Source organism: Brassica napus, chromosome C7, assembly GCF_020379485.1.
Source record: "Brassica napus cultivar Da-Ae chromosome C7, Da-Ae, whole genome shotgun sequence".
NCBI lineage: Eukaryota > Viridiplantae > Streptophyta > Magnoliopsida > Brassicales > Brassicaceae > Brassica > Brassica napus.
In genome coordinates, this window is record NC_063450.1 from 12,461,574 (window position 1) to 12,483,819 (window position 22,246).

Consider the following 22,246-nt stretch of genomic DNA (forward strand, 5'->3'; position numbering starts at 1 on the left):
TTCAAAAGATTTTGTGCATTCTGGTGTGAAGTCAAATTTGACTTTCTTTGCACAGGAGGGCTGTAAGCGGTCTGGCAATTTTGCTGAAATCATGTATAAACCTCCTATAAAATCCGGCATGTCCGAGAAAACTTCTGACATCTTTTACATTTGTGGGTGCAGGTAAACCGGTCATTACCTCAATTTTGGATCGATCTACTTCTATACCGGCAGCAGATAATTTGTGTCCTAGGACGATTCCATCGTTAACCATGAAGTGGCATTTTTCCCAATTTAGAACAAGGTTGTTTTCTTCACATCTTGCCAAAACTTTACATAGGTTATCGAGGCAGTTTTTGAAACTGGATCCATAGACTGAGAAATTGTCCACAAAGATTTCCATGAAATCTTCTATCATATCTGTAAAGATTGACATCATGCATCGTTGGAAAGTGGCAGGGGCATTACAAAGACCGAATGGCATTCTGCGGTATGTGAATGTTCCGTAAGGATATGTAAAGGTGGTCTTTTCTTGATCGTTAGGATGTATAGGGATTTGGAAAAATCAAGAATTTCCGTCAAGAAAACAGAAATATTGGTGATTCGCCAATCTTTCCAACATTTGATCATTGAAGGGTAAGGGAAAGTGATTTTTTCTGGTGGCGGCGTTAAGCTTCCTATAATCGATACAAATTCAATGTCCAGTGACGGTTCGCATCGGAATGAGTTCGTCTTTATCATTTTTCACCCTTGTAATACCTCATTTTTTAGGTACAACGTGCACAGGGCTCACCCAGTTACTATCCAAAATTGGGTAAATGACTCCAGCATCTGGAAGCTTAATAATTTCCTTCTAAACTACTTCTTCCAGATTTGGGTTTAGCCTTCTACTTACGATTTGGAGTCATCTTCTAGGTGAATTCGGTGCATGAACAGGTCTAGAGAGATACCATGAATATCCTCGAGAGAGTACCCGATTGCTTTCCTATACTTGCGCAGTTTATTCAATAAAAACGCAACTTCTCAGTTAGTCAGGTTGGCGTTTACGATTACGGGGTAGGAATTGTGGGAACCGAAATTCGCACTGTCGATTTCCGTTTAAATAAGGAAACTAGGAAAACCCTAATTTCCTAGAGGTCCCGGATATCTGCTAATACCACACGCCAAGCAATCAGAACACAAGAATAACAACGATAAAGTATAAGAAATCGAAAAGAGAGCAAAGTAGATCTTATTCCGAATTCGCGTTTGGGCATTACAACAAGGTAAGAGCCTGGGCTATGAGAGCTATCGGCGAGATTCCTAGTTTTAAAACCCTAAGACGGCAATAACCTAGTTGAGTCACAGCTCGAATAACAAAAACAGAAATATGCCTAATTGCTCTAAGTGCTAAGTTTGCTCTGAGAAAAGTCCTCCCATGCTTCTCGCCTAGGACTCCTTATATACTGGCTCCTAGGTCGGTTTGCGCTTTTCCTCTTCTGCTCTTAAGCCGTCATAGCGTAAAAATGGAGATATTCCATTTTTTCGGATCTTCGTAATTATCTTCAAAATTTCGTATTTATCCGCAGAAACTTGACATTTATCTTTCCTTGCGAACCAAGCGTAAACCGTCATGCGGCTTACGGGCTGTTGGTTAGGAAATCGTAAGTTGGGCCTCGAGTCATGTCTTAGGTCCCTTTGGGCCGTCTTCTGATTCGAAGCGTTTATTACGGCTTCTTTCGATAAAGAACGAATTTTCCGCGGTTTTTACGGTAAAGTTTGATTGATGACTTAGAATGGCGGGAAACATGAAATGGGTTCGCTACGGTCTTCTGGAGATAGCATCGAAGGGTAGCCGAGAATGCATGGACTAATGTTGTATCGACGTTTCGGAAGAGTTCGGTCGCTACGTAGCGATCGAGCGGAACGAACGCTCGGTCGCTACGTAGAGACCGAGCTTCAGCTTCGTCATGAGTGGTTCGGAGAATCTCCATTTGTAAATTTTGCCGTCCACTGTTACGTAGCGCACAGCCTATGTTCGGACTTTGCGGGCCACCCATTTCTCGGTGGGCAGGTGTCCGTTGATAATGTAGTCTCGAATAGTCTTCAGCCATGGGGTATCGCAGCCGTAATCTGATTACTCCGGCTGCGGTTGTATCGTAACTTCTTCTTCTTCGTCATCTTGACCTTCTATGAGGTTGACGACCATTGGTGGTCCGATGCTCGGATGTTTGATGAACTTGACCGGAATTACCGTTTTAAGTCCTGGGTCAGAACTTGATGCTAAGGCCGCGAGAGCATCTGCCTGGACGTTTTCGGAACGGGGAATTCGCGTAAGGGCAAAACAGCAAACTTTTGAGCCAGTTTTTGGACCAGTTTGAGGTATGCATCCATCCGTTCGTCCCTGGCTTCATACTCTCCGCTGAACTGACTTGCCACTAACTGGGAGTCGCAGTAAGCGTGGATATTTCGTATCTTCAAGCCGTCAGCCAAACGCAGCCCTGCGATGAGTGCTTCGTATTCGGCCTCGTTGTTTGAGGCGTGGAATTCCAGCCTGAATGACTGCTCTAAGATCTCGCTCGTCAGAGATGTGAGGCGAATTCCGATGCATGATCCCTGCTTGGACGAGGATCCGTCGACGTGGAGGAGCCAAGTGGAATTTTGTTCCTCGTTGGTTATGGTCTCTGTCGGTAGTTCGACCAAGAAGTCTGCAAGCACTTGTGATTTTGCGCTTGTTCTCGGTCGGTACTCGATATCATACTCGCTCAATTCGACCGCCTATTTGGCCAACCGGCCCGATTGACTCGCACTATGCAGAATTGTCCGTAGGGGAAAAGTCGTGAGAACGACGATCGTGTGGGATTAGAAATATGGTCTTAGTTTTCGGGCCGATGTTACGACCGCGCATGCTAATTTTTCCATTAGCGGGTATCTAGATTCGGCATCCAGCAAGGTTTTGCTTATATAAAAAATAGGTTTCTGTTCGCCGTGTTCTTCCCTTATCAGCACGCCGCTCACAGCTGTTGCCGATACAGCGATGTACAAGAACAAAGGTTCCCCCTCCACGGGTTTTGCGAGGACTAGGGGAAACTAAATACCGCATCAGCTGTTGGAAAGCGTTTTCGCATTCTTCCGACCATTCAAATTTTTTATTTCCCCGTAAGACATCGTAGAAGGGCAGGCACTTGTCCGTTGATCGTGAAATAAACCGGTTAAGTGCCGCGACTCTACCGGTCAGCTTTTGGACTTCCCGCTTATTCTTCGGTGAAGCCATCTCGATCAGTGCAATGATCTGTTTTGGATTAGCTTCGATGCCGCGGAATGTGACTAGGTAGCCGAGGAATTCCCCTGATGCTACGGCAAACCTGCATTTTTTCGGGTTGAGCTTCATGTTATGGGAATTTAGCTGCGTGAAACATTCCTCGAGATGTGAAACGTGATCCTTTGCTTGGAGGGATTTGACGAGCATGTCGTCGATATAAACCTCCATCGTTTTATCGAGTTGTTTGAAGAACATACAGTTCACGAGTCATTGGTAAGTTGCGCCAGCGTTTTTGAGGCCGAAGGGCATTACCTTGTAGCAATAGGTTCCGCGATCGGTAATGAACGCAGTCTTCTCGCGATCGTCAGGGTTCATCATAATTTGATTGTAACCTGAGAAGGCGTCCATGAAAGACAGAAGTTCGTTACCCTTCGTTGCTTTTACTAATCGATCGATATGTGGCAGAGGGAAACTATCTTTTGGACAGGCCTTGTTTAGGTCGGTAAAATCCACACAAACTCGCCATTTTCCGTTTTTCTTTTTGACTACTACAGGGTTAGTGAGCCAGTCTGGATACCTCACTTCCGTTATTGACCCGACTTTAAGCAAATTTTCGACCTCGTCGTTTACCGCAGAAGCCCGTTCAGGTCCTAGCTTCCGCCTTTTTTATTTGACGGGTTTGAAGGTCGGATCGATATTTAATTCGTGACACGTTATGTTAATGTCGATCCCTGGCATATCTTCCGCGGCCCATGCGAAAGTATTGAGGTTCTTTTTTAGACAGGTTATGAGCTCTGTCCTAAAAGGCTCGCGGAGATTGGCTCGGATCTCGACGCATCGTTCCGGAGATGCTTCGTCGAGACAGACTGTGACCACAGGTTCGCAAGTTGGTTCACGTTTTTCCTGTAGGGCCGTGATGTTACGAGACTGACAGAAGAGTTCAGCCAAATCTTGACTTCGCGAATCCTGGTTGGAGATCTTTTTCTCCGTTTTTCTAGGAGTGGTCTCGAGGTCTGGTCTTTTTCGTTTTTGTTCTACGGCGTAACACACCTGTGATACTCTTGGGTTTCCCCATATTACCTCGACTCCGTTAGGGGTTGGAAAATTTAGGCAAATATGGTACGTTGATGAGATGGCACACATGGTGTTCAACCATGGCGTTCCCATGATAACGTTGTAAGATGCGAGACGGTCAATGACTAGAAACTCTGTGACTCTTGTCACAGTTCCAGCTTTGACTGCGAGATTAATCGACCCGTAGGCCATGGTCGTTTCTCCCGAAAGTCCCAGTAGTGGGCTAGGGTATTTCACGATTTCGGATTGATCGATCCCCATTTTCTCGAGAGTATCTTTGAAGATGATATCGGCCGAACTTCCGGTGTCGATTAGCACCCTATCGACGTCGACATCTCGGATCGTCAGTTCGATAACAAGGAGATCATTTCGAGGTTTGGTTCGATCGACCGTTGCTTCCCCCTTGAACGAGATGACGTTCGCGCACGTCGAGTCTTGCATATCGTTCCTGATCGTTGAGTGGCTTTTGCGGGTTAGATAGATCCGTAGATCCCCCTCCTTCTAGCGCCAAACTGTGGGAACCGAAATTCGCACTGTCGATTTCCGTTTAAATAAGGAAACTAGGAAAACCCTAATTTTCCAAAGGTCCCGGATATCTGTTAATACCACACGCCAAGCAATCAGAACACAAGGATAACAAGGATAAAGTATAAGAAATCGAAAATAGAGCAAAGTAGATCTTATTCTGAATTCGCGTTTGGGCGTTACAACAAGGTAAGAGCCTGGGCTACGAGAGCTGTCGGCGAGATTCCTAGTTCTAAAACCCTAAGACGGCAATAGCCTAGTTGAGTCGCAGCTCGAATAACAAAAATGGAAATATGCCTAATTGCTCTAAGTGCTAAGTTTGCTCTGAGAAAAGTCCTCCCATGCTTCTCACCTAGGACTCCTTATATACTGGCTCCTAGGTCGGTTTGCGCTTTTCCTCTTCTGCCCTTAAGCCGTCATAGCATAAAAATGGAGATATTCCATTTTTTCTATCTTCGTAATTATCTTCAAAATTTCGTATTTATCCGCGGAAACCTGACATTTATCTTTCCTTGCGAACCAAGCGTAAACCGTCATGCGGCTTACGGGCTGTTGGTTAAGAAATCGTAAGTTGGGCCTCGAGTCATGTCTTAGGTCCCTTTGGGCCGTCTTCTGACTCGAAGCGTTTATGACGGTTTCTTTCGATAAAGAACGAACTTTCCACGGTTATTACGGTAAAGTTTGATCGATGACTTAGAATGGCGGGTAACGTGAAATGGGTTCGCTACGGTCTTCGGGAGACACCATCGAAGGGAAGACGAGAATGCATGGACTAATGTTGTATCGACGTTTCGGAAGAGCTCCGTCGCTACGTAGCGATCGAGCAGAACGAACGCTCGGTCGCTATGTAGCGACCGAGCTTCGGCTCGAGCTCGGTCGCTGCGTAGCGACCGAGCGGAACAAACGCTCAGTTCTTCGGCTCGAGCTCGGTCGCTACGCGCTCGAGCTCTGTCACTACGTAGCGACCGAGCGGAGCGGAACGAACGCTCGATCGCTACGTAGCGATCGAGCGGAACACGCGTTCGGTCGCTGCGTAGCGACCCTTTTCGAGCTCTTGTCTGATGTCTCATGTTTCCTCTGCAAAGTTTTTCGTAAGGAAAAATCTATTTCGAAAAAGTATTTGTCGAAGAGGGTTTTTCGTTTTCTTCTTCGGACGTTTTGAATGTTAACTTCGTCGTAACCGTTTTTGACCCCAACAGGAATTATTGTAAAGAAAAGCATATTTAAGTCTGGCGGGCAGTTGCTGATATACCATGGATTTTACCCATTATTAGCCATGGTATATAGGTGTTTTAAGATATATTTACTACGATATAAAGTCTATTTAAAGTGTTTACAGGTTCAAGGATGATTTGGAGGAAAGAGGTGATTGTGGTGTCTTTTGGAGCCTTTTGAGGTGCAGAGCTGCACAGACATGTCAGATGTTTAGATATCGATGGAGACCTTCCCTTGGTGCGATTGAGCTTATATTTTGCCAGACGATAGAGATTTGAGTTAGCTTTCCAATGCCACTGGCTTGAGGTCAATCCAACGGTTAGATCCGATGTTATGCCCATTTTACTGAGGAGTGGTCAGTCTGTCTCGCGAGAGAGAGCTGTCGACGGAACGAATGGAATGTCGATCGACGGTGAACCCTTACCATCGATCGACGGTGATGCCAGTATATGGGTTGAACATATTTTATGACCGATTGAAGCCCAGAAGCCACACAAAGTTACCAAAATGCCCATGGACGACCAAAAACCCTATTTATGTATTTCTAAGCCATTGTTGACGGCTACACGTTTCCTATTATCCTATTCTATTGTTTTCTCTTAGGTTTGGAAAGAAGATCAATTCTCCTTCAGAGATTGATTGGAACTCCATTGGTTTTATCATCGATTTCTTATCTATTATATTATTCAGACTATGATTTGTGTTATTGTTTCTATGTCTGAGTAATCATCTTGTTAGGTTTAGGGATTTCATGAGCTTAATGTCAAACTGATAATAAATTAGGATTGCTAGATTATCTATAGATCTCTACACCAGGGTGATTTGTAATACTAGGATCTGGAATAATTAGAATACCACGACAGTGTGACTAATTGTTTGAACCTGGAATCATAGGATAGTTGAGAGGCACGAAAGTGCAATCAATTAATGGAACCCAAACTCTTCTGGATTAGATACCTAGGCGCATACGAGAGTTGGTCTAGGAATCTAGTTGAACTTAATCGATTAGGTCGTTAATGCTTTTCTGAGGAAGCATCGATCGACGCTCAGGCCATAGCATCGATCGACGCTCGCTCCAAGTCAATAACCGACAGCTGAGTGATAGACCATGGATTTGACCAATTTTCATCCATGGTTTATAGGTGTTTTTACTAATAATTATTATGTTATAGAGTCTATTTATTATATTTATAAGATAAGGAGTGATTTGGAGATATGTGATGATTTTGGAGCATTTTGGAGATATTTGGACCAAGCACTCGAGATGACCATCGAGCTCGACCATCGATCGATATTGAAGAGGAATAATCGATCGATGTTCATATCTTGACATCGATCGACAGCGAAGCACGCAGAAAGCCCGATTGGTCACAGCCGACTTGAAGCCCAAGTCTTCACCAATTTACAAGATTGCCCCTGATGAGTTTTAACCTAATTATATAAGCTTTGCCACCATGTTTGAGGCAGAGAGTGCTTTTCTTGTTTTATTATTTTCACAGCAAGGTTTTCTAAGATTTTGATAGATTGGAGAGAAGATCCAAAGTTTTAATTTGTGATTGGAACTCCATTAATATCTATTTACTATTCTAATGAAGATTTCTTATCTAATTGCTGTTATGAATTGCTTAGCCATGTCTGAGTAGTTCCATTATTAGATTTTAGGGTTTAAATAGGTTAGGAGGGATTTTCCCAACTATAGATTGCTGAGTTGTGGTAATTGTCATTAGGATTGTTCATTAATGCATGTCTTTAGATTACCTACCTAGAACTTGCCCTAGGATTGATAGATAAAAGCGAGAGCTTCATTCTCATCCTGAAAACATTCAAACTGAGCTAAGTTTCTTGCTATGAGTAAGGCGAGAGCTGATCTAGTGAGCTTAGTAAGCTATCATTCAACCCGCGCATAAAGCTTAACTAGAAGCGCGTTGATCGATATCATTATTGAAAAATCGATCGACGGAGCGAAAGGTGTATCGATCGATATCCGTATAGGATCATCGATCGACACTTTCTATTGGGCGACATACGATAGTTGAGATCATTAGATCTAGTTAATAGACAAGTCTAAACATGCGAAAGCTGATAGACTTATTGACTAAGTAGTTGAGCTTTACATTATCATGCATGCAACTCATTAGGCATCTGTAGGATTATAATCCCAAGTTTCCTGAATAAAAATCCTAAGTCTAACTATTTCCTTTTTAAGCACCAAAACCTCAACCAATCAATTGAACAAACACTTGTTCAATATAAAACTTCAATTTACATTTAAATCTCTAAAACTATCTAGCTTAACAAATCATATTAGATTTCTTAGGTTCCCTAGCTCCTTGTGAATTTGATCCCTAAGTACTACAACTCAACCTCTTATTTGAGAGAGTATAAATCACTCCTTAGGGTAATTTGAGTGGTAATTTGGTGCCGTTGCTCGGGGCTGCAATCCCAGAGTCTGATACTATTGCTATAGGTACTACTTTACCTGTAGATGTGGCTGCGCGACCCAAGACGTTGGCTGACTACAACCGTCCAGATCAATTCTACACCAACAGATCAGCCATTCGTCCTCCCACTATTCAGAGGGATTTTGAGTTGAAGGCGCAGTACTACAAACTCGTGGGACAGATACCCTACCATGGATTGTCTCATGAGCATCCTGTGGACCATCTGGAGAGGTTCGAGGATCTGATATCTGCTATTAAAGTCAAAGGATTCCCTGAGGATTATCTCCTATGCAAGCTCTTCAAGTTCTCTCTTGCTGGAGAAGCTTTGCATTGGCTTAAGAAGCTACCACCAGGATCTCTCACATCCTGGAGCAACATCAAGAATGCATTCTTATGCAATTTCTTTGATGAAGCACGCGCTGAAGACTTGAGGAGCAAGATCGATACCTTCTCTCAGGGGCCTGCAGAATCATTCAGAGGCTCTTGGATCAGATTCAAGTCTTATCAGAGAGACTGTCCACACCATGGACTCAATGAAGTACAACTGCTCAGTACTTTTTACAGAGGCATCGCGGTGCAGTACCAGATGGCTCTTGATGCTTCCAGCAATGGGAACTTCAACACCAGGAATCCAGAAGAGGCAGTGAAGGTGATACAAAACCTAGCATCTAGCAACAGCACCAAGAACACTGATTTTGAGAGGAAAAAGTCTGCCACCATCCTTTGGAATGAACAGATGGATGAGGTGAAGGCAAAGCTGGATAGTATTCACAAGCTTCTTAGGAAGCAGGTCTGCTTTGTTGAAGATGCAGAAGCTGTAGACATAGAGGGTAGAGCAGAGGAAGAAGAAGAAGTGAACTTCATTGGTGGAACTGGATTCCAAGGTTCTGGAAACCAGGGTGGAAACAGAAATTCCTATGGAAATAGGGAAAACTTCAACCAGAGTTCACAGTACCAGAAATCCTACAACAGCAACAACATGAATTATGGAAGTTCCTACGACCAGAAGCCACCGCCGCCTACTCAAGAGAGCAAAATTGAAGAGATGCTTGATAGGGTTCTTGAGACACAGCAGCGAATGACAGTGGACTTCAATGGGAAGATTGATTCTGTCTATACCAACCTGAACACAAAGTTTGAGACTTTGAGCACCCATGTGAAGAAGCTGGAGATGCACGTTGTGTAGACAGGAGATGCTGTCAAGAGGCAGGAAGCCTCGACAAGAGGGGTAGGGGATGATGTGATGAAACACCACGTGAGTACCATCATTGAGGATGATTTTTGGCAAGTGGTGAAGGAAGGGAAGCTGCAAGAAGGAGATTTCGAAGTAGAAAGTTTGATGAGTTTCGGCGGATCGCATTGATCGACACCAGACTTCGAACATCGATCGACGTCGGCCAGTCCAAATCGATCGACAGTATCTCCAGAGCATCGACCGATGACACCAACGGAGTCAACCGCTTCTTGCAATGCCATGAGGATTCTGACTCGCGAGGAGTTCGCAGCGAAACACCCACATCCGTCCAGCCCTGATAACGTAAGAATCGCTCGACGAGCTGATGCCTCCATCGATCGACATGAAGAATCTACTATCGCTCGACAAACAGAGGCCGCCATCGATCGACATGGATATCCGAAGAGTTCTGGAAAGAGCTTCGAGAGATGAACTAAGCTACATATGTCTTCCTGAACATGCTAACTTATTCACACAGACCAAGCTGGTACCAGAAATCTACACCAAAGACAAGATCAATGAGATGTTCTATGGAGTCTGTGGCGAACAAAGAGAAGAACAAAGAAGCTTTACAGATGAAGCTTGATGGTGTCTACTATCCATTGAATGATAGTATCAGTTGACTAACTACTTACATGGATGAGATGGAGCAAGATATAGCTAGAATTCAACATGCTACAGACGTTGCTCGATCGTCATCGATCGACAAAGATCAACATACATCGATCAACGTTCGTCAACACATCGATCGACAATCAGATGCCAACATCGGCCGACAACGATTCACCACGCCCACATATGATGAAGTCTCAACAAAACTTTCACACCAGGGAAGAGATAGATCAGTTGGTAGAAGGGATCTATAGAGCTCTGGAAACTATAGAAGAGAGGCTTGATGGGAGATGTCACGACATCTATTTCACAATGGATCTTAGCATCAGTGCTTTGACTTCCAAGATTGAAGCTATGCAAGGGGAATTGGTGTAGATTCAGAGCTACATTGCCCGTCGACCAGAAGCATCGTCATCGATCGACAGACGCAACAACAAATCGACCGACATTCATCATCAAACATTGGTCGACGACGCTACAAACAGAGGCCGGCTAGTTCCAAAGATGACATCAGACATGTCCGACACACATTACCATGGAGAGGAGATCTCAGCTGACACTTACGCCACACTTAGAAGACATCAGTTCAACCTTGAGAGTCTTGAAGAAAGATTGCAGAGGATGGAAAACGCAACTGCAACAATGAAAGAAAAATGGTGTAGAGGGGATGAAGCTATGAGATACTTCAGTGGTACATGGTTCAAAAAGCGCATAGAAGAGATGGATACTTGTTTTCCAACAAGTTCCAGCTTTCAACACTACTAGCCCAATCACCTCCAAAGTCAAGCTAAATGACTATAACAAAGCGTTGAGTGGGAGGCAACTCACTATTAGGTAATTTTTATTTAGCTTTTATTGATATACTATTTATGTTGGTTTTTAATTATTGCAGGTCATAAAAATAAAAAACACAAAAAGAGATCCGAGTAGACGATTGCCGTGAGTATCGACCGATAAGAAGCTGTCGACATTGATCGACATTGTCTAACCTACCACGACCGATATCAACATCCCTACATCGGTCGACATCCATTCCGATCTGGTATATCGTTCTAACTTGTTGCATTAAGTCCTTATGATTTAGTTCTCACCATAACTCCGACTGAATTTACACTGGGGACAGTGTAGTTTAAGTCTGGGGGGAGGTTTACTGATAGTAATTTATTTATGAGTCTTATTAAAACGTTTTTCAAAAAAAAAAAAAAGTCTTAATGAGTCAAGAAGGGGATAATGAGCTAATAGATTTTTTGCTTGTTATCTAACCACTCTTTAGCACCATTCTAGACTTACTGATTGCAGATAGTACTAAAGTGGATCAACCTGTCAATTATTCACACTTGCTGAGATTGTTTGAAGGAACCAAAGCTGACCTCCAACACTAAACTTGACACAACTGCTTGTCTTGGGGCTTGGTATGCATGGGATCGGATTCTTCAAACAAGTCTGGAAGGTAAAGCTTTGTGTAGATTGATTAATCACCCTTTCTCTCTCTATTTTCGAAATAAAGATAATTAAAAAAAAATTATTATTTACTATTATATATATCTAGTAGAGATTTATTAGAAAGAAATTCGAACTGGACTTGGTGTCTACAATCATTAAGGCTTGCTTCATAAGATTTCTATAGGTAAATGATTATAACAGGATTTGGTGGCTACAACCATTAAGGCTTGCTTCACAAATAATCCTAGGATATAGCTCAAAAAGAAGAGAACAAGACTTGGTGGCAACCACCATTAAGGCTTGATTCACGAAAGCCTGTCCAATCTTGGTCAATGATTTTGCTAATATAAGCAGACTTTGACTAAGAGAGAAAATTAGTAGAGAGAGAGGATAGGAACTAATGTTTACCTGCAGGTCCAAATACTTGTTTGAAAATCCTTGCATCATGTGATCTATACCCCCAAGGTAAAGCCTACACTTTTATTTATGCTAATAAATGAGGTTGGTAGAGGGGAATGTCAGACAAGATTTGCTAAGTTGTTGGCTAGATGAATTTGGTTGCTAAGTTAGGATATGGTATAATGTGCTTTTGTGATTTGGACTTCCTAGATGTGGATTGCAATATTGCAGAGGTTATGATTCTAAGTTTTAAATCATGTGAGTCCCTGTTGTTTTAAAACCTCTTTCAAAGAGACTGAGACTGCCTGTTTGTTTTGCTTGAGGACAAGCAAAAGGGTAAGTCTGAGAGAGTTGATAGACCATGAATTTGACTCATTTTCATCCATGGTTTATAGGTGTTTTTACTAATAATTATTATGTTATAGAGTCTGTTTATTATATTTATAAGATTATGAGTGATTTGGGGATAAGTGATGATTTTGGAGCATTTTGGAGATATTTGGAGCAAGCACCCGAGATGACCATCGGGCTCGACCATCGGTTGATATTGGAGAGGAATAATCGATCGATGTTCATATCTTGACATCGATCGACAGCGAAGCACGCAGAAAGCCCGATTGGTCACAACCGACTTGAAGCCCAAGTCTTCACCAATTTACAAGATTGCCCCTAACGAGTTTTAACCTAATTATATAAGCTTTGCCACCATGTCAGAGGCAGATAGTGATTTTCTTGTTTTATTATTTTCACAGCAAGGTTTTCTAGGATTTTGATAGATTGGAGAGAAGATCCAAAGTTATAATTTGTGATTGGAACTCCATTAATATCTATTTACTATTCTAATGAAGTTTTCTTACCTAATTGTTATTATGAATTGCTTAGCCATGTCTGAGTAGTTCCATTGTTATATTTTAGGGTTTAAATAGGTTAGGAGAGATTAGCCCCAATTATAGATTGCTGAGTTGTGGTATTTGTCATTAGGATTGTTCATTAATGCCTGTCTCTAGATTAGCTACCTAGAACTTGCCCTATGATTGATAGATAAAAGCGAGAGCTTCATTCTCATCCTGAAAACATTCTAACTGAGCTAAGTTTCTTGCTATGAGTAAGGCGAGAGCTGATCTAGTGAGCTTAGTAAGCTATCATTCAACCCGCGCATAAAGCTTAACTAGAAGCGCGTCGATCGATATCATTATTGAAAAATCGATCGACGGAGAAAAATGTGTATCGATCGATATCCATATATGATCATCGATCGACACTTTCTATTGGTCGACATACGATAGTTGAGATCATTAGATCTAGTTAATAGACAAGTCGAAACATGCGAAAGCTGATAGACTTGTTGACTAAGTAGTTGAGCTTTACATTATCATGCATGCAACTCATTAGGCATCTGTAGGATTACAATCCCAAGTTTCCTGAATAAAAACCCTAAGTCTAACTATTTTCTTTTTAAGCACCAAAACCTCAACCAATCAATTGAACAAACACTTGTTCAATATAAAACTGCAATTTACATTTAAATCTCTAAAACCATTTAGCCTAACAAATCATATTAGATTTCTTAGGTTCCCTAGCTCCCTGTGAATTTGATCCCTAAGTACTACAACTCGACCTCTTATTTGAGAGAGTATAAATCACTCCTTAGGGTAATTTGAGTGGTATCACTGAGACTGGATTGCTTACTTATTAAAATCGAGTTTTAGAATTGAATCTATAAACCATTAGCATCCTTCAATTGTGGTTTTGAATCTCTTGATTGATAAATCCCTAGGTCTAGTTATTTCTCCTAATTGTGTACAACCTTAATCAACCAATCGAACAACTACTTTTTTCACCTTGCTTTCATTCATTTACTGCTTTATAAACTGTTTGCCTAGCTTAATCTTGATTTCTATAGTCTATTGTGTGCCCTAGCTCTTTGTGGATTCAATCCCTAAGTACTACAATTGAACCTCTTATTTGAGAGAGTAAAATCACTCCTTAGGGTAATTTGAGTGATACCAAATTTGAAGCCGTTGCCGGGGAGCAAGGATTTGCCAATAGACATGATTAATAGGTTTAGTCTAGGTTTTATTTACTGTCATAGTTACTTACATAAAAAAATTTCTTGTCTTTCAGGTACATGCCTATCAGTACCAGAAGCAACAAGGAGACCTGCATGACCCTGGAGGTCATCTGTGTAATGCAGCAGGTCAAAAGATAAAGGGAGAAGGGACTGCAATCCTTGAGCCATCTGCTGCCACCGAGGATGCTAAAGTTCCTCTTCAGAGATCGTTAGCAGATTTGACCAGGCCTAGTCAGTTGTACACCAACAGGTCTGCGATTCAACCTCTACAAATCCAGGGATTTGAAATACGCCCCACACACTTCTCTCCTGTGGGCCAGCACCCTTATTGTGGTCTTCCTGATGAAAATCCCTCGGATCATATTGAGACACTCGAAGAGTTTGTGTCTGGCATCCAGGAGGATGAAGCAACCAAAGACTACATCATCTGCAAGCTGTTCAAATATTCTCTCTCTGGGAATGCTAAAAAGTGGCTGAGATGCCTACCGCCAGGATCTCTCACTACATGGAATGATATCAGGACTGCGTTTATGACTGAATTTTTAGATGATGCAAGGGCTGAAGAGATGAGAGGTGAAATTTGGACATTTTCTAAGGGACCTACATAAGCTTTCAAAAGCTCTTGGGAGATGCTTAGGAGATACCAAAGGGACTGTCCACATCATGGTTTTACGGAGATTCAGCTGTTGACGAAGTTCTGCAAGGGTATTGATGTGCGATATAATATGATGTTGGATCTTAAAAGCGAAGGAAACTTCGAGACAAGGACCCCAGAGGAAGCTAAGAGATTGATTGAGAACTTGATGTCTAGCAACAGTTCCAAAAATCTGAATATGCACATGATAAAATCAGCTGCAATGGATAGTGACAAGATCGTTGAGGCTGAGATTAGTTCTTTTCATGAAGTCTCGTTGGTAGAACATGATGTAGAGAAGGATGAGGATCAGGGCTATATAGAAAAGATGGAATCTATGATAGAGAAGGTCCTGGAAATTCAGCAGAAGACGAGCGCATACTTAAATCTGAGGTTGGATGTTCTCTACAAAGAGCTGAATGGAAAATTTGAAACCTTAGATGCCCATGTCATGATGCTAGATGCCCAGGTTTCTCAGACTGCAGAAGCTGTGAAGAAGTAAGAAGCTCTGGTCAAGGGGAAAGCTATGGAAATTGAGAGCCACCAGGTTAATGCCATCTCAGATAATGACTTTGGGGAAGTGCTTGAGCAGGAGAAGCTGGAAGAAGGTGCTTTCCTAGTCGAAAGCTCCATGTCTATAGGCAGCTCGTACTGGTGTCGACCGACACCAACAATTGAGCATCGACCGACACCAACAACTGAGCATCGATCAACATCAACAGCTGAGCACCGATCGACATCATCAACTGAGCATCGATCGACACCACTTTTGGGATCGGACAAAACTGTTCGAATTCAGAACAACTCAGATTTTGCTTTTCGACACCCGCGTCCTCCCACCCTAGCTCGAGTTACATTAGATGACGTCAATCGGTAACAATACGAAAAAATTGATAGACAACAACATGGAAGCGTCGATCGATAACAGCAAAAGAGCAGCGATCGACAACCGTCAATACTATACCGAGTACGATTACCAGATCTTGATGCACACCGCTTGAAGGAAACTCGAAATCCATCTCAGACCTCAGTTTGCTTGAAGACAACAGAGAAGATAAGTCAGCAATCTGCAGAAGCACCTGAGCAAGAGCAATCAACCCTAGCTGAAACCTCTTTCGTTGAGAGTGTCGATCGATGACATCTACAAGGTATCGATCGACGACATCTACCATGTATCGATCGACACCAAACAGACGGATATGAACCTTCCATGGAAAGGCAGGCAACGAAAGAAGAAATTCCATTTGAGAAGAGAGTGAAATCTAGGAAACCCTATATTCCCAAACACCTCAGGAGAGAAGTTAACAAAGAGGAGCTTGAAGGATTTCACAAGAGGGTGAAGAGGGTTCCTAAGGATATGTGTTTCCAGGATGCATATCATAAGTATAGAGTTGGTAATTTCTTCAGAGAGACTGATAAGGATATTAAGCTCCTATTCAACAAGGTCAGCCGTAAACCCAAGAGGACACTGAAGAAGGAACAAGATCCTGGAAAGTTCCTGATTCCATGCTCTATACATAGCCACCATTTACCAAACTATTCGATACTTGATCTGCAGTCAGCATCATGGCCATAGACACTGCTGAGCTATTAGGACTGAAGATGGACTTCTAAATATAGTTTCACTTTCGTGGATAGCTCCCAAGTAAACTCAGCCGGCATGATCAAGAATGTTAAGGTGGAGATAGGGGAATGCATTATCCCTGGGGACTTTCATGCTATGGATATCAAATCATGCAAGACATCTCCACTTCTTTTTGGAAGAGCCTTCATGGCTACAGTGGGGGCAGTTTGTGATCTTAAGAGAAATAAGATGTGTCTGACTAATGTTGATGAAACTGTCTTCTATGATCCCATGGAAAAGAAGAAAAGTGAGGAGCTTATTTCATGCATAGAGATGTTTGAAGATCCAGGACCTACAGCAAAACAAGAATCAGCATCGGTCGACATCCAGTCATCAAAATCGATCGACAACAAACCTTCAGCATCGAACGACTCTCAGTCTTCAGAATCGATCGACACAAAGCCTTCAGCATCGGTCGACACCCTCCGACTTTCAGAACAACCCGAGACTGAAAAGTCTAAGTCTGGGGGAAGGACCAAGAATAGAAAGAAGAAAAAGAAAAGGAATGCAGATGCAGATTCCCTATCAGTAGTTCCTTTGCATTGTCAAGCGGGTAGTCTTGAGTATAGAGTGCGCTGCAGAGGAGATTCTGAACCTTTTACCAAAGTTAGAGTGTTATGTGATCCAGAGCTGAGAGAGAAAGGAGAAGTTTCTGCAAGAGCTTTTCTCAACTGCATCAACAAAATAAGGAAGAGCGACACTGAGACCTGTTTTGGAGCAAGTACACATCCTTATCCGGACTAAATCACATCTCCAAAGTCAAGCTAAATGACTATAACAAAGCGCTGAGTAGGAGATACCCACTTTTAGGAAATTTCTTTCAGCTCAGTTTAGATTGTTACTGATTAAAGTTTTTATTTATTGCAGGTCAAAAAAAAAAATCCGAGGAAGACGAGTTTGCACGAGGATCGATGATGGCTGCGTAGCATCGATCGACAGAGCATCACTAGCATCGATCGATCACCTCTTAACTGTGTTGATCGACAGAGCTTCAAGAGTATTGATCGCCACTTAACTGTGTTTGTCGACACTCACTTCAAAGTCAGGTATACCGTTTTTCCTTGTTAAATATTGTCCTTATGATTTATTTCCCCACTGATCTTAGACTGTATAACATTGGAGATAGTGTTGTTTAAGTCTGGGGGAGGTTCTACTAATATTGTGTTTTAGTTCGCTATTTAAAAAAAAAAAAGATCCGAGTAGACAATGAGAGCATGTCGATATCGATCGACAGTACATAACCTGCAGCGACCGATGGTAACTCCTTTTCATCGATCGACCCTTAATCTGGTAAGGTATATCGTTATAACTTGTTAAATTGAGTACTTATGATTTATTTATCACCATAACTCCGACTAAATATACACTAGGGATAGTGTAATTTAAGTCTGGGGGGAGGTTTACTGATACCTAGTTTATTGTGAGTCTTATCAAATGTTTTCAAAAAAGGTTTTATCGAGTCAAGAGGGGGATTATGATCAAATACAATTTTTCTTACTATCCAACCGCTCTCTAGCACCATTCTTTGAGGTTTTTGACTGCAGGTGTACTGAATGGAAACGCCAAAGTGGATCACCTGCCAATAACATCCATGCTAGCTGAGAAATTTTGAAGGAACCGAAGCTGACTTCCAACCTTAATCAATTCAACTTGCTTGTCCTGTGGCTTGGTATACATTAGAGCGGATTCCTCTTTCAGGTCTGAAAGGTATAACTCTGTAAATTTTTGGTTTCCTTCTCTCATCTCTTCGGTATCCAGAAGGAAATAAAAAAAAGAAAAAAAAAAGATTGAAATGATTTCCTGGATGAGGCAGAGGGGTAGGAGTGTCTACTGTGACCCCATTTTTCTAAGTCTGAAAGGAATGATCACACATTGTGGAAACGAGGGGTAGGAGTGTCTCCTGTGACCCCGGTATTCGCTACACTTTATCAAATAAAAGCTACAAAAGTAGACAAGTCAATGAGATGAACAAGATGGGCTATATCAGCATCAACATTCATTGAAATGATACTATAGAGATTCAAAGAAGAGAGATATAGGGAGAAAGAAAACTAGAATAAGACTACCTGTTTACTCAGATACCTGCTAGAGTAAGAGTCCATGTGTCCTTTGATCAATGCTCCCAAAATTTAGTCTACACATTTATATGCATAAATGAAGTCAGTAGAAGGGTATGTCAGGCGGAATCAGCTAAGCTGTGGGCTGGAAGGTTTGGTTGCTAAGCTAAGGTTTAGTACATGAAGTGCCTCTTAAGTTGGCACTGATATGATGTGGCTTTAAACATTGCAGAGGTAAAAGTAGTAAGTTTGAAATTGTGTGAGTCCCTGTTGTTTTCAAACCTCTTTCACATGACTACTCTATGATTTGCTTAAAGACAAGCCAAATGGTAAGTTTGGGGGAGTTGATATACCATGGATTTTACCCATTATTAGCCATGGTATATAGGTGTTTTAAGATTTATTTACTATGATATAGAGCCTATTTAGAGTGTTTACAGGTTCAGGGATGATTTGGAGGAAAGATGTGATTTTGGTGTCTTTTGGAGCCTTTTGAGGTGCAGAGCTGCACAGACATGTCAGATGTTTAGATATGAATGGATACCTTTCCTCCGTGCGAGTGAGCTTATCTTTTTACATAAGATAGAGCTTTGGGTTAGCTTCTCAATGCCACCGGTTTGAGGTCAATCCAACGGTTAGGTCAGAAGTTATGCATGTTTTACTGAGGAATGGTCAGTCTGTCTCGCAAGAGAGAGCTGTCGACGGAACGAATGGAATGTCGATCGACGGTGAACCCTTACCATCGATCGACGGTCATGCCATAATATGGGCTGGACATATTTTATGACCGATTGAAGCCCAGAAGCCACACAAAGTTACCAAAATGTCCATGGACGACCAGAAACCCTATTTATGTATTTCTAAGCCATTGTTGATGGCTACACGCTTTATATTATCCTATTCTATTGTTTTCTCTTCGGTTTGGAGAGAAGATCAATTATCCTTCAGAGATTGATTGGAACTCCATTGGTTTTATCATTGATTTCTTATCTATTATATTATTCAGACTATGATTTGTGGTATTGCTTCTATGTCTGAGTAATCATCTTGTTAGGTTTAGGAATTTCAAGAGCTTAATGTCAAACTGATAATAAATTAGGTTTGCTAGATTATCTATAGATCTCTACACCAGGGTGATTTGTAATACTAGGATCTGAAATAGTTAGAATAGCACGACAGTGTGACTAATTGTTTGAACCTAGAATCCTAGGATAGTTGAGAGGCACAAAAGTGCAATCAATTAACGGAACCCGAACTCTGTTGGATTAGATACCTAGGCGTATACGAGAGTTGGTCTAGGAATCTAGTTGAACTTAATAGATTAGTTTGTTAATGCTTGTCTGAGGAAGCATCGATCGATGCTCAGGCCATAGCATCGATCGACGCTCGCTCCAAGTCAATAAGCGACAGCTGAGACTGGACTTAGACATCTGATTAGCAATTGAATGCGAAAGCTTTATTGCTTACTTATTAAAATCGAGTTCTAGAATTGAATCTATAAACCATTAGCATCCATGAATTGTATTTTTGAATCTCTTGATTGATAAATCCCTAGGTCTAGCTATTTCTCCTAATTGTTTACAACCTTAATCAATCAATCGAACAACTACTTTGTTCACCTTGCTTTCATTCATTTACTGCTTGATAAACTGTTTGCCTAGCTTAATCTTGATTTCTATATTTTATTGTGTGCCCTAGCTCTCTGTGGATTCGATCCCTAAGTACTACAATTGAACCTCTTATTTGAGAGAGTAAAATCACTTCTTAGGGTAATTTGAGTTATACCCGTTGCTTCAACTCGATTTTTGGTACTTTTTCGGCGTTCCAATTTTCCAGAGAGGATGGTTGTTGATCGACAGTGTCTTTTAAATATCGATCGCAATTGATTTCTGAATCATCATCCTTCTCTTTATCGACATTTGATATTTCTGCACTCGCGTCCATTAATCGCGTGTAGTCATCGGCCATGTTGTCTATGCTGAACATTTCTTCGGTGAATGTGAGTGCTTTTTCTATGGGGTCATCCGAGCATAGGTCTACGACAGATTCTTCAGCCAACTCAGATGTATCATCCACATATAAGGCTTGGTTATCAATCAAAGGTCGTTTTATCAGTTTTTCCATATCGAAGGTCATTGGAATATTTCCAATGTTTAGACATATCCGACCTTCCTTGACGTCGATGATTGCTCCAGCCGTAGCTAGAAATGGTCTGCCTAAAATGAGGGGATCTTTTGGTTCGTTCTGGTAGTTCAACACAACGAAGTCCGTTGGTACGTGACAATCGTTAATCCTTATAGGCACGTCATCAAGCACCCCTTCAGGCACTCTAACGGATCTATCAGTAAGAAGCAAAGTTATTTTAGTCGGTTTAAATTCGTTGTTTCCCAGAGATATAGCAGCAGAGTACGGCATGAGGTTTACACTGGAGCCTAAATCACAAAGAGATCGAGGGAAACGTTTGTTTCGTATGTTAAAATCCAGAACACTGCCAGGGCCAGGCCTCTTGATCGGGGGTTCACCTTGGATTATGGCACTTACTTCCTCTGAAACCATCATGACAATGTGTTCTGCAGTGGGGAAGCTGTTAGATACCATGTCCTTTAAATATTTCTTTATCGAGGGTGATACTTTCATGGCATCTCTTCGCTTTATCCAATTCTCGCTTAGTTTGCGACTTGCTGAGAGGAAAGGGGGGGGGGGGGGTAAAGTCCTATACACTCTCTCTACTACCGGTTCAGCAGGAGTAGAATGTCGATCGACATTGTTTCCCATTTGTCGATCTATATTTATCATAGTTGGCCGATCAACTTATTCATTTTCTGTCGATCGATTTCCACATCTTCTTCTGATTCCTCCCCTTCTTCATCGAGGTTAATCGTTGCCTTGTCAGTTCTTTTGGTGTTGGACTGTTCTTTCTCATGAGAAGGTTTTGATCCTAGATCAAGGTCATCGAGAAGTATTGGTCTGGATCTATTTTCGCCGGTTTCCTCGGTTTCAGTGGGTTTTTTCTGTAGAAGTGTTTTCTATAGTATTCGGGGTAATGCATTTTCCGATTCTTAGTAACACAACATTAACTTGGCGTCTAGGGTTTGCGTCGGTTCTCCCAGGGAGACGTCCCGTTTCTCTTTTGATGGCAGTCGCATTTTCTGCTACTTGATCGTCTAGTCTCTTAATGTGTTCACTTAGAGCCTCAAATTTCCTCATTAGCTCACTGTAAATTATATTTATCTTTCCATTCAGGTCAGTGGCCAGTTTACGATTTCCCGTGAAGGCTTGTTTTAATCTAAATTTCGCTCTGCCTCGGCGTGATCCAACAAGAGCATCATAATTTGAGGTAAAGCTGTTGGTGTTGGGGTCGGGATGCCTATCTTCCAGGTTTGGGTTATCTATGAAATCTACCTGTTGTTCTAGATTAGATATGATATCATTATCAATTTGGGAAATTCCAAACTGATTTTTCTCCGCTAGAACGGAATGGAGTGACTCAGAGATTCTTTAATTTCAGCTAAACGTGGGCCATCTATGAAATCAACTTCTCTTCCTCGTTCTACGTCCATCATCTCGTAGGATCTACCCGTTCCTACATTCCTAATCAAGCACTTTGCTTCTTCAGGGCTCCTGGTGCTGAAGCTCCCTTCACTCGCTGTGTCAAGTGTGGTTTGGTAATGTAGGCTAATACCTCCGTAAAAGGCGT